Source organism: Geotrypetes seraphini, chromosome 8 (assembly GCF_902459505.1).
Source record: "Geotrypetes seraphini chromosome 8, aGeoSer1.1, whole genome shotgun sequence".
Lineage (NCBI taxonomy): Eukaryota > Metazoa > Chordata > Amphibia > Gymnophiona > Dermophiidae > Geotrypetes > Geotrypetes seraphini.
The window spans coordinates 52182549-52196424 of NC_047091.1; the positions used below are offsets into that span (position 1 = coordinate 52182549).

Below are 13876 nucleotides of genomic sequence, written 5' to 3' on the forward strand. Positions count from 1 at the left end.
GAAATTTGTGTATTTAATTTATAGTCAAAGTTTAGGTCAAATTGGGCTATTGATATAGTGAAGTTAGTGTATTTGATACATGATGAAGATTTAGGTTAAGCTAGGCTCCTAACTAGGATTTTTGGAAGTAAATAAGAAAACAGGTAAATGAATGATAGGCGGGGCAGGGCTAGGGGGCCCAGCGTACGTGTGTGCCTAGGGGCCCTCGAAGAATTAATCCTGCCCTGGGCAGAGGTCGAGTTTAAGGTATCGCTTCTTCCCAGTTAAGGCGCGCACACTTGGGAGCAGGCGCGAAAAACTCTCGCGCGACGGAGAAACATAAGCTGGCGGGGGCGCCTGCGTGCTTGCGACATGGAAGACCTGGGAGGTTGGCTGGGGTGCGCCTGCGTACTTTCGCCACGGAGCGGAGGCCGGCTTTGGGTGCGCCTGCGCACTCACTTGCAGAGTGGAGAGAGCACGAGTTGGGGAGGGGGGGTTTAGCAATGATGGCCGTTGTAACAGCGTCGTAGGCCGAGGGACCTTCCAGCTCTTCTTCTGTCCCGCAATCCCCCCAGCTACCGCGCTACAGACGGGCACAAACTAGAGGAGAGGCGTTGGACTGGATCGCTGTGCGTCTGTGAGAGAGACGGGCTCGGAAAGACCGTGGAAACATATTGAAGGTACAAGGCTATAGGAGTAAAGGAGGGAAGAGCGGGCACTGAGGCTCGGGCCCCCGCAGCAGCTGGTGGGGGGTAGATCTGCCACAATTTTCTCGCTCGTTTTTTTTTTGACATTACACATATTTGCGTGCACTACATATTGTCACGCACGTGTATCTGAATATGGTTTCTGTGATCTATGGATAGATAATTTGTACAGTGTGTCTACATAGTAACATACCGTAGTAAGTGTGCTAGCAGATAAGACCCGCATGGTCTATCCCAGTGGTCTCAAACTCAAACCCTTTGCAGGGCCACATTTTGGATTTGTAGGCACTTGGAGGGCCTCAGAAAAAAATAGTTAATGTCTTATTAAAGAAATGACAATTTTGCATGAGGTAAAACTCTTTATAGTTTAGAAATCTTTTCTTTTGGCTAAATCTTAATAATAATATTGTAATTTATAGCTAAAGAGACATCTGATCAAGAAACTGTTTTATTTTACTTTTGTGATTATGATAAACATACCGAGGGCCTCAAAATAGTACCTGGCGGGCCGCATGTGGCCCCCGGGCTGCGAGTTTGAGACCACTGGTCTATCCAGTCTGCCTATCAGGTGGCCAGAATTGTTTCTGATACTCTGCACAAGGTTCTACCTCATCCAAGTTTTATTTAAAATTTCATAAAACGCATGTACATTGATAACATAGGTAAAATAGAAACATATAATAGACTTTAAACATCACAAACTAGAAAGTGGGGGGGAAGAACTACAATTTGATTTAAAAAAAAAATAAAAAAAAGAACCACAGTAGATAAAAATCAATGCTTTTTTTTAAATAAAATATTTTTTGATGAAAAAAAAAAAATTAATAAAAAAATGTTGTGGCATAGACCATGGATAGTAACACTAGTGCTGGGTAGACAACCACTGAGTTTGCTGTGAAAGCCCACTCCAGCCTTGATCCTAATATATTGTTGCCATTTATAGGACCCAGAAGTCTGTCTGGCTTTATTTTCATAGCCTCTGAAGCTGTCCATCAAAACTCGCTCCAGCTATGAGATTGATTGTTTTAATTGGATTCCTTCTCTTATTTTTCTGTATAGGGATTCTCTTTATCCCACATTTTCTTGAATTTGGTCACTTTTTTTCTCTTCACAACCTCCCTCAGGAGGGCATTCCAGGCCTCCACTCTTAATGAGTTTATTTCATAAATGTTATTCCATTTCTAGCCAAACATATGGGGGAAAATAAAAAGAGATGGCTTAACATTTATGGTGAATCAAGGTCCTCATAAACGCTCGTACTTAAAACTTTTGTTCTTGATACAGTAAACCAATGGTATTGTTAAGACTTGCAGAACACACTAAGCCAAGTACATATAGCAGGAAGGCATTGATGTTTGAGCATTGGCACATGAAGGTATACCTTGGCCATTTCTGTAGTAACGGCATATCTTGGGTGGGAGATGGTGGTAGCAGCAATGACAGTGGGTCTAGGAAAGAAAGCAGTGTGGTGGCAGCTGCAGTAATGGCAGGTTGGGGAGGGGGTGCCAGTAATCTTTGTTCTTTCATTAGGTGCCATATCAAATAAAATAAAGCATATAAAATACAAACTGCTTTAGCATTGAAATGCACATTAGAAAATGACATGGGGATAGATACCCGTGGTTAACTGTAGGACGGAGACAGAGCCTGTAGGGACAGGACAGGAACAAACTTTGTCCTCATGTCATTTTCTAATTAAACTTGAGACTAGTATCAATATGTAAAATCTTAACATATCTAAGACAATTAGCAATTGAATTCAGTGATTAAAATAAACTGCAGAAGCTGCTTTTGGAATTAAATGAACTATCTTGTCTGCTTTTGATGTGGCAACAAGAGTCTTGTCTGCTGACCAGACTCCTACCACCTGCAGTGTCCTTCCATACTATTGACTGTAACAGATTCATCCATCATTGCTGGCCAGCATAAAGGAGCATTTCCACCATTTAATAGACACTTACCCCTGCTTTTACAAAACCATGATAGCGTTTTTTAGCGCAGGTTGGTGCGCTGAATGCTCTGTGCTGCTCCCGACACTCATAGGAACTCGATGAATGTCAGGAGCAGCGCTAAAACTGCTTTCGTGGTTTTGTAAAAGGGGGGGGGGGGTTTACTTATTTTCCTGTTTGACTACACAGTTTAATTTCTCTTTTACACCCAAATCTGAAAGACAATCCAATTACCTTTTCAGATGATGTAAAAATGTAGGCAACTGTATCTTTGGGAAGGTTGCACCAAAAACAGATTGAAATGGAAGTCTCTATTTGGGATTTATAAACAGTTGTACAGAATATTGTCCCTTTTTATACTTTAATAAAATATTTAAATATAAAATCATAAGTGTTTGAGGTTTGTGGAAATGAGGACAGAGCTCGCGGGAATAGGGACAGCCTTTGTCCCTGTGTCATTCTCTAGGGGGAAAAAACTGCACACAAATTATTTATTTATTTTTTTCACAATTCTTTATTCATTTTTTTTATCTTATATCAAGTGTACAATATTACATCAATTGAATCATACACATTACTTGAAAATCTATTTATTATCATCTTAATGTGCAGTTTCATGCATTGGAAGTAAGTCTTCTATTTTTGTTACTCATTCTGAATGGTGATTGGCTCATGAACTGACAGAAAAGGAAAAAGTTGCTTCCTCTGCCCAAGGAGTTATTATGTTCAGGCATGTGACCGTGTTGAAGGCAGGGGTCAGAGGGTATCACTGTTGCTCATAGGCATCGGAGTAGAACAGGCCACCAGGCCATGGCCCTACCAATGTGTTACAGCACACAGCATTGGCAATTAGCTTGGGGTAGGACTGGAGAGCCTGTTTGGTGCTCTAGTCAAAAAGGTGTTCTGCTACCCTTGTTTTTGCCTCCCAACTAGGATTGTGGTGGCAGGGTGAAGGGGACTTTGGGGCACACTTGGGCCATCTGGGTATTTTTATGGGGGGGAGGGGAGGGATGCAGGTTAATTTACTATAATAATTTGCTTTAAAGAGGAAGTATAAAAAAAACCCTAAACAACTAAAATTCAGTATGTTTACTACCAGATTGCATGTTAACTTCATTGTCCTTTAACATGGTGTTTTTACTGTGGTTTTTCCGGGTAGTAATCTCGAGTAAGCCGTCTCTTCTCCTCTGACATATGAAATCTGTGACTGGTATCGGTCCTGCTCCTTGCAAGCTTTGTGGAAAGCAAAAACATATCCGTCCTTAGCTTGCAAAACATTTGCAAGATGACTGCAGAGCATAAAGTAAATTTGACTTTTAATAAAAGGTTAAAATTTGCTTTACACTGATCCTCAATTTAAGTTCTTTATGAATCTTAGTGTTTACATAGGAAATACTTTTCTAGACAGGATGACTCTCATCAGAAGTAGGATGTTAGATTAGTGGGAGGGTCATGTCATTGCTCTCCTTTCTCTCCGATGATTCAGTTTATATTACATTTATCAGACCTTACAGCAAAGCAATTTACAATGTCTTAGCAAGCAAAGTATGTTGAATTTTGAACTTTTTGAGTTAAATAGCTGAGTATTTAAATGTATGTTTGACAAACAAAATTTTTCCTTCAAGTATGGGGACCTTATGTATATTCTTTGCCTCCTAGAGCTCGTAGATCTTAATGGTTGTGTTGGCTGTGGGGACCCTGGTACGGGAAGGTAGCCTTTGCAGGTCATCTGGTTCTTCCCCCCCCCCACCTTTTTTTTTTCCCCCCTTCTCTTTCTTTGGTTTGTTTTCTGCCTTGGGATATTGTTATGCAGTTGGGATAAGGGTTGGCTGCCAACCAATAGCATTTATTATTTTGTAAAACTGATGATGACTATTTTTTCCTTGGTATTTAAATACTCTGTTCCTAGTTTGGTTTTCTATTGTTCAATTGACCAATTTCTGTATTGTATGCTTTCAGTCATCAATAAAATAGTTTAAATCTAAATGTGTGTTTGATGGGGATACAGATATATGCAGATTTTTTGTTCCAAGCGGCTTTTACAAATGTAAACTTTCTCCGTATATATGTGATTTATCTTATGTTCAGATTTGTTTTGTTCCTTTACTGCAGTGATAGTTTCAGGTTCTTTTTTATATGGATGTGTATGTATAAACACGTGTCTTCAGTGAAAATAGGGATGGTATTCTGAATCATAGGGTTATCCATCTGTGCTTGTGAGCATATTGCAAAAGATGTCAATCATAGCTTTTCAACTCTTCCTCCATGGTCTCTGCTGCCCCCTTTAGTTCTTCCTTCTGGAAGCAAGCATGAAAGCGTCTCTCTGATATTTTTTTGGCTTGTTTTGCAGTTTTTTGTCATGGGGTTGGAGATCCCAGCTTAAAGAAACTGCTTTGCCTGCTTAGAGAGGAGCAGATATTTAGTCTGCAGCTGGCAAGTATATCTGTCGGGGACCTGTACAGCCAGTCTGCTGAAGATTTGTGGAACTCAGGTTTCTAGGCTCTCAGCACTTGCTCACCTGTTTGACTTGGTCAGGAGCTTTAACACAGCTTGTTAGGCATCATTAGAGGTCCTTTGGGGCATTCATGTTGCTGGCTACAACTTTGTAGTCCTGGGGGATAGAGGGATCAGTTCAACTAAGGTCTGACTGGCGGCCTGAAGATCTGGGTGTGACAACTGACTGGTGACTGCTTGAGGCAGAGAACCTTTCCAGATATAGCAACACTTTAAGGGAGCTGAAGTAGGCTGCAGTACCATTTTCCCAGAACATGGTCTCAGTACAGGCTGTGACAACCTCTAGAGAAAATTGGAGACGGGTGTGTGTCTTGAAAAGTGCTTTTGTTTCTGCAGTTAGGACCTTGGTTCCCTCTAAAATTCTAAATTTTTTTTTTTTTGTACCAAATGCTGCTGTGGCAGCCATCTTAGATTTCCCAATTTTTTCTACAAAACACTTTGATTTGCCTCAAAACTGCCAGGGATGGAGTCCTCAAAAATTAATACTCCTATATCATGCCTTTTTTTGTGCTTAAAGAGGGATTGAAGAGTGCCCTTGTGCCACATGCCACGTGATGGAGAGGCAGGAGCTTCAGACCTAGCCCCTCCACAGTCTTCTAGGGCTAGAGAATTGCAAACAGTCCTGTCAGGGGAAAGGAAAAACTTCTTGGAGCCCCAGGAAAGCAGTCCTGTGCACCATAAGGGCATAGATGCTTTGAAGCCCAAGAAAAGGTAACTCCTCAATATCAAAGAGGAAAGAGAATTTCTTACTCAAGCCTTTACACCAGAGTTTATTAATCTTCTCTGGCAGGCTTATGCACAAAGCCGAACTCTGCCTGTCGGGTCCGCTGGATACTTCAAGCATTTCTTCCCTGAGAGTGGAGGCTATTTTGGACTCTGATGGTCCATCGGAGAGAGACTTGGAGGACGAGGGGTCAGATTTAATCACTTTATTGCAGGGCTGTGGAGTCGGAGGAAATTTTGGGTACTTGGAGTCGGAGTCAGAAGTACAAAAAACTGAGGAGTCGGAGTCGGAACATTTATCTACCGACTCCATTTTTGAACTTGGCATACCAATCACGAGCGATTCTTTCAGCTATAGCACCCACTATATACACAGCACAAATGTTGCGAGCAGCTTCTGTGGCCTTAGAACCTTGATTAAAAGCAAAAAGAAGATGCTCATTTCTCTCAACTTAACATTCCATTTTAACAATCTGAAAATTAACCAGTGCTGTGGAGTCGAAGTCGAGGAGTCGGAGGAAATTTGGGGTACCTGGAGTCAGTATCTGAAGTACAAAAAACTGAGGAGTCGGAGTCGAAACATTTATCTACCGACTCCACAGCCCTGCTTTATTGTTCCAAAGTAAGGCTTCCTTGGTGGGAGAAGCAGCCTTTCATACGTTTAATATTAATATTTCAATTTTCTCTTGGATCATCTTTTTGTCCTCACTGATGCTGCTAGGCTGGGTAAGCCAGTATCTAAGGCAATCTCATTAGCTTACATTGGCTTGGAAAACAGCTGCTGATTTTCCTTGAGAGCACACTCCACTAGAGGGGTGGCGTCTTCTTGGGCAGAGTCTTGGGCAATTTCTCCTGAGATTATTTATTGGGGAGCTACATGATCCACTCTCCATACATTTACAAAGTTTTTTATAGAGTGGATGTAGCAGCACAAGTGGATACAGCCTTTGGGATCTCAAATATAAGGGTAGCCTCTTCTGTCCCACCCTACACTCAGGAGTCTGCTTGGGTAACGTCATCTATAGTCAGGACTCCTAGACACTTTGCACCAGAACGGAAGATCTTCTTTATCTCAGGACAGGCATATTCTCACATGTTGATGACATCATCCACAGAGCCCAATATGGATGGTCTAAAAGTGTAGTATCACTTTAACTCCTCAGAAGTCTTGAGACAGTCCATACTGTGCATTCACGAGTGCCTTCCCATCCAACATCAGCTTGCGGGACCATCAATTCAGTAAAAAAAGCTAAGAAACCAACTAATGGAGGTGGAGGGTTGTGGGAATATCTGCCTACTGTCCCTGGATAACACCTGTTACAGATAAGTAACTGCTTTCTGGTGGATGTGTCTGGTGGATGACACCCCATTCTACCAGTTAGAATTTGCATGTGTACTGCCTCGGATAAAGTGTATGTTCACAGCTGGAGATCCTCTCCTGCCAGTTTGATATGAAGAGTAAAATACCAAACATAAAAACCTGAGCCTTTCAAAACTCCCTAAGTGTTAGTGCTGGTTGCATTCTGATAGGTGGGTTGTTCATTCCACCTGGGCTGATTAACTTGGTTCAATTTTGTATTCCTATTTCTTATGTTGTAGTGATGATCGATTGCTTTGGTACAGCCATTGGAGAAGGAGGCAGAGTTGAAGAATGTAAATTTCATCCTTCTGCAACACAATATTAACAGTGACATCCTTTAATCTTGAGTATCCAAGCCATAGTCAAAGGTTATTACTACAGCTATCTTGATTGCTGCCAGATTAAGCTGGGTGATCCTGTTAAGTGTGTACAGGGTGGATGGTATGGTTTTGCTGGCCTCTCTTTTTATATAAATGTACAGATGTTATTTTTCATAATGTGGAGGGGGAAAAGATATCAACTCCAGATGGTTTTGTCTTGACACTGTTTATATTTCTGCCAATTTTTTTTTCACCTGCATTTGACATTGGTGATTGTATTTGTTTCCTGGCTTTGTTTCTGGATAGCATCAATAAAAATTGTTTGATCATAAAAGGTACGACGGAGGGTGTGTGTGTTTTAAAAAGGTACACGGAGTGGGGGCAGGTTGCAGAGCCTGGCAGGGAGTGGGGACAGGGTGCACAGTCTGGCAGGGAATGTGGGGTTGGGTGCAGAGCCTGTCAGGGAGGGGGGAGAGGGTGCAGAGCCTGGCAGGGACGAGGGGGCCTGGGTGCAGAGTCTGGGTTCAGAATGTTTTTTTCTTGTTTTCCTCCTCTAAATCTAGGGTGCGTCTTATGGAGCGGAAGAATACAGTATCTCCTCCCCTTTTCTACCTGTCTCTCTCCGCTTCCTCTCCCTTCTCTTTGTAAATCGCCTTGAGCCTGCTTTGGTATGTGCGACACAGAAATAGAAGACTACCGTATTTTCACGCATATAACGCGCGCGTTATACGCGTTTTTACCTACCGCGCATACCCCTCGCGCGTTATATGCGTGAGCGCGGTATACAAAAGTTTTAAAACATAGTTCCCACCCCGCCCGACGCCCGATTCACCCCCCCCCCAGCAGGACCGCTCGCACCCCCACCCCGAACGACCGCTCGCACGCGCTCCCACCCGCACCCGCGATCGGAGCAAGAGGGAGCCCAAGCCCTCTTGCCCGGCCGACTCCCCGACGTCCGATACATCCCCCCCCCCGGCAGGACCACTCGCACCCCCACCCCGAACGACCGCTCGCACGCGCTCCCACCCGCACCCGCATCCACGATCGGAGCAAGAGGGAGCCCAAGCCCTCTTGCCCGGCCGACTCCCCGACGTCCGATACATCCCCCCCCCCCCGGCAGGACCACTCGCACCCCCACCCCGAACGACCGCTCGCACGCGCTCCCACCCGCACCCGCATCCACGATCGGAGCAAGAGGGAGCCCAAGCCCTCTTGCCCGGCCGACTCCCCGACGTCCGATACATCCCCCCCCCCCGGCAGGACCACTCGCACCCCCACCCCGAAGGACCGCCGACTTCCCGACAATATCGGGCCAGAAGGGAGCCCAAACCCTCCTGGCCACGGCGACCCCCTAACCCCACCCCGCACTACATTACGGGCAGGAGGGATCCCAGGCCCTCCTGCCCTCGACGCAAACCCCCCTCCCCCCCAACGACCGCCCCCCCCAAGAACCTCCGACCGCCCCCCAGCCGACCCGCAATCCCCCTGGCGACCCCCACGACTCCCCCACCCCCCTTCCCCGTACCTTTGGTAGTTGGCCGGACAGACGGGAGCCAAACCCGCCTGTCCGGCAGGCAGCCAACGAAGGAATGAGGCCGGATTGGCCCATCCATCCTAAAGCTCCGCCTACTGGTGGGGCCTAAGGCGCGTGGGCCAATCAGAATAGGCCCTGGAGCCTTAGGTCCCACCTGGGGGCGCGGCCTGAGGCACATGGGCCCAACCCGACCATGTGCCTCAGGCCGCGCCCCCAGGTGGGACCTAAGGCTCCAGGGCCTATTCTGATTGGCCCACGCGCCTTAGGCCCCACCAGTAGGCGGAGCTTTAGGATGGATGGGCCAATCCGGCCTCATTCCTTCGTTGGCTGCCTGCCGGACAGGCGGGTTTGGCTCCCGTCTGTCCGGCCAACTACCAAAGGTACGGGGAAGGGGGGTGGGGGGGTCGTGGGGGTCGCCAGGGGGGTCGCGGGTCGGCTGGGGGAGCGGTCGGAGGTTCTTGGGGGGGGCGGTCGTTGGGGGGGAGGGGGGTTTGCGTCGAGGGCAGGAGGGCCTGGGATCCCTCCTGCCCGTAATGTAGTGCGGGGTGGGGTTAGGGGGTCGCCGTGGCCAGGAGGGTTTGGGCTCCCTTCTGGCCCAACTACCAAAGGTACGGGGAAGGGGGGTCGTGGGGGTCGCCAGGGGGGGTCGCGGGTCGGCTGGGGGGGCGGTCGGAGGTTCTTGGGGGGGGCAGTCGTTGGGGGGAGGGGGGTTTGCGTCGAGGGCAGGAGGGCCTGGGATCCCTCCTGCCCGTAATGTAGTGCGGGGTGGGGTTAGGGGGTCGCCGTGGCCAGGAGGATTTGGGCTCCCTCCTGGCCCGATATTGTTGGGGAGTCGGCGGTCCTTCGGGGGGAGGGATGTATCGGACGTCGGGGGGGGGGCATCAGGCTTTCAGGATGGGGACAGACCTTCAAGGGGGGACAGTGCACGGAAGTCAGGGGGGGTGAACGGAGAGTCGGAAAGTCAGGGCGGGCGAAAGGAGCGTCGGGCAGCATGCGCGGTATACCCGTGAGCGCGGTATACCAAAGTTTTTGTACATATCATCGTGATTTCTGCGCGCTATACCCGTGTGCGCGTTTTATACGGGTGCGCGTTATTTGCGTGAAAATACGGTAGATTAGAATCTCTGATATATTGTATCTATGTCTTTATCTATTCTATCTGCTTTATCTAATAATTATTTTTCTTGGGTACTTTAGCTAGATTGTGAGCCTTCGGGACATTTAGGGAATTTCTAAGTACCTTTTTTCATTTATTTGAATTTTTATTGCATATTTATGGTATCTATACTGTAAACCGCTTTGAACCTCACGGTATAGCGGTATACAAGAAATAAAATTATTTTATTATTATTATTCTGTAGGGTTGGTGCTTCTGCTGAAAGTGACCTTGCCATAATCTTAAGCAATATCTCGACATGAGGGCAAATGCTGATGGTTCAGCACATATCAAAATTGTTCTGTATTTCATTTTCTGTGGAAAATGAAAATCAAGATCCCAAATTGATCTTTATGCGAGTTTAATTTTTTTCACTGAGATTATTAAAAATGGAGGTGCTACAGTTTTATCTGCAGAATCACTGCATGATATACTATTTCCATTTCAGAACTAGACAGAGGCAAACGGGTACTATTTAAAATCCTGACCTCTGCTGCAAGCATCATATTTCAGACATGGATTTGCTTTTTGTTTGTCAGGCCTTCCTTGCTTTTTCCATGCAGAGGAGAGTTGATGCATTCTTTAAGAGTGCTTAACAGTGAGAAGGCTTTCATAATTTCTTTGCTTGCAAATGGTTCTCAGACTTTGTCTTCTTCTGTTTAGGCAAGAGTCCTCAACCCACTCCTTAGGATATCCCAAACAAGTCAGATTTTCAAGATATTCAAAATGAATATGCATGAGAGCTTTGCATGCAAATTTCTTATGCATATTCTTTGTTGATAACCTGAAAACCTGATTGGTTAGGGGTGTCCTGAGGACTGAATCAAGAACCCCTGGTTTAGGGTGATCAGATAAATGCTTTAGAAAACATAGGACATGGTGGTTTGAACTTCAGGATTTCTTTCCCAAACAAAATTAAAATCAACAATTCTGAATGCCTCTGAATCATTTCCTGTGCACTATGAAATGAGACAGAAGAACCTAAATATGTATACCCTTATGAAGAAGAGGCAGAGAGGATATGATACATTCACATACTCTAAAGCAGTGGTTCCAACCGGTGGGTGCTGAGAAGTCTTAAGGGGGCATTTTGTGTCCAAGTCATATTGAGGGGGCGTTGAGGACCAGCCGCCGCCCCCTTGAGCAATTGGCGAATCCAATGGCCACTGATGGCAGCACTGGACCACTGATGACAGCACTGTCATCTTTGTTCTGATTCTTCTACTTTTGACGCTTCAACTTTTTGCCACCATGGCAATGTTCTCGCCAAGTCCTGCGTGACTGCCCCAAAACTTCTCTGATGCAAGCTGCCCAGGCGGAAACAGGAAGTGTGTCAGAATTCTCTCAAAAATTCACAGGAGCCATTCAGAAAGCTGCTCGGGGCCAAAGTGTGCTCCTGCTCGGTACCGCTCAGCGGTTGAAGTTGGAACTCACGGTAGTGAGCAATCAACTGGGTTAGCAGCGGGGCAGGAGCAAGGAAAGCTCCCTCCTGCCTGCTACACTTCTGGACCACCAAGGATTCCATCGGCAGAATAGGTACGATGGACAGGGCAGGGTACAGAGCCTGGCGGCCCGGCAGAGGCCTGCAATAAGTCTGGGAGGGGATTGGGTGGGCACTGGGCGCTGTCCCGAATATAAACCAGTACCCCCATTTTTGGGCCACCCCTGATCCCACCCCCATAATAATAGCATTAATTGTAATGCTGTTTCTTCCATCCATTTTTCATATACACACAATACAGTGGAACCTTGGTTTACGAGCATAATTCGTTCCAGAATTATGCTCGTAAACCAAATTGCTTGTATATCAAAGCGAGTTTCCCCATAGGAAGTAAGGGAAACTTGCTTTGATTCGTTCCCCCTCCCCCGAGGATACCGGCGCTGCTCCATCACCCCCCCCCTGCTCAAACTGGCATTGCACCCCCCCGCCTGCGAAAGCCCTCCTGTGAGAACCCATCGCACCCCTGTGCTGGAAGTGGCATCCGCCCACCCAAACAAGCTCCTTACTCCGTCTGCTGCATGCCGGTGCCAGTTAAGGAAAGATCCCGCCTCTTGCCTGGGCAGGGCCTTAAGCATGCACAGATGCTCAAGGCCCAGCCCAGGCAAGAGGCTGGATCTTTCCTTAACTGGCACCGGCACACGCAGCAGATGGGGTAAGGAGCTTGTTTGGGTGGGCGGATGCCACTTCCAGCACAGGGGTGCGATGTGGTTCTCGCAGGGGGGGATGCCGGTTCAAGCGGAGGGGGGGTGCTCGTTTAGCGGGACAGTGCTCATTTTGCGAGTTAAGGTTTGTGGGAGTGTGTTGCTCGTCTTGCAAAACACTCGCAAACCGGGTTACTCGCAAACCGAGGTTCCACTGCATATTCTTATTAATACATAATGATAATCACAAAATTAAGACTGTACTCCGGAAAGGGCTTTCTAAGAGGTGTGGTAATGAATATGTTCCTCTGGAACGGAATCACCTTGAATCTCGGGGGAGTACTGTATTCCCTCTGTGACCTCTGGTTGGTGAATTCATCCACTGGATTAGAGAATGACACGGTGGCTGTTACGGCTAGCTGCGGGTAACCCGCCGAAATGGTGGGGGGGGGGAAAATAGTGCTCCCTGTGGGTATGGGGACAAGACCATCCACCGTCCCGTGGAGCGGTGAATGACTTTGTCTCTGCAGTTAAGGGAGGGAATGCGCACAGTCACAGATTGTGTGCGGCCCCCTCCCTTCTTTTCTACCTACTGACTGCATCTATCTCCCTCCCCCTTACCTTCATCGCTCGTTAGTGTAATTTGTGCAAGCCGCCGGAGCCTGCCTGAAGTCACGTGCATTTGCGGGCGGAAGCTTCTCCTCTGATGCAACTTCTGGTTGCGTTAGAGAAGCTTCTGCCCACAGGCGCATGTGACTTCAGACAGGCTCCGGCGGCTTGCACAAATTACACTAAAGTGCCACGAAGGTAAAAGGGAGTGAGATGCTCGGACTGCACGAGGGGTGCTGAAGGGTGGTGGAAAGGAACAGATACTGAAGGGGGTGGCGAGAGGGAAGAGTGGAAAGGGTGGTGGAAAGGAATAGAACAGACACTGAAGGGGGGTGGGGAGGAACAGATGCTTAAGGGAAATGTGGAAGACAGAGTGGGGAGAAGATACTGAAGGGAAATGGGGAACAGAGAGTGGGGAGAAGATGCTGAAGGGACATGGGGAACAGAGAGTGGTGGTTTGTACACATTTTCACATGACTAGATGATGTATGGGGCAGGACTTATTTAGATTATTAACCTGGTGCTGGTTACCCAAGAGTTTCCTGCCTGGGGCTGAAAAAGTACTAAGTATTTATTATTTAATCCTTTGGGCCCGTACTGATTTGTCCTTTTAATAATATTTTTGATTGAGTGCCAGGTCTATTATGAAAGGGGATCTGAAGTTTTCTTGCCAAATTCCTACTTTGTAGTATTTATTGTTATTTTGGCAAATTTAGGTTCATTTTTGGCCTTTTGGCACATAGATAGAAACACGACTGTAAATAAAGGCCAAATGGGCCATCCAGCTTGCTCATCTGCAGCTTCCCTTGTGCCTGTGTAACAAGAGTAAGAAAATAAGGGGACAGATTTTAAAGAAGTTGCATATGAGGTCAGAATGGTACTT

At 46.7% G+C, this 13876-nt stretch overlaps 1 protein-coding gene across 2 annotated transcripts in view; it reads left to right on the top strand.

The window, feature by feature from the left end:
• Positions 1-393: 393 nt before the first annotated feature.
• Positions 394-13876, top strand: part of C8H19orf47 (chromosome 8 C19orf47 homolog) — a 111482-nt gene continuing 97999 nt past the window's right edge. The window contains exon 1 of one of the 2 annotated variants that reach the window (XM_033956608.1): positions 394-659. The gene's annotated coding sequence lies outside the window, so the exon portion shown is untranslated. The remainder of the gene's footprint in view (positions 660-13876) is intronic. The other variant, XM_033956606.1, reaches the window with a different exon arrangement.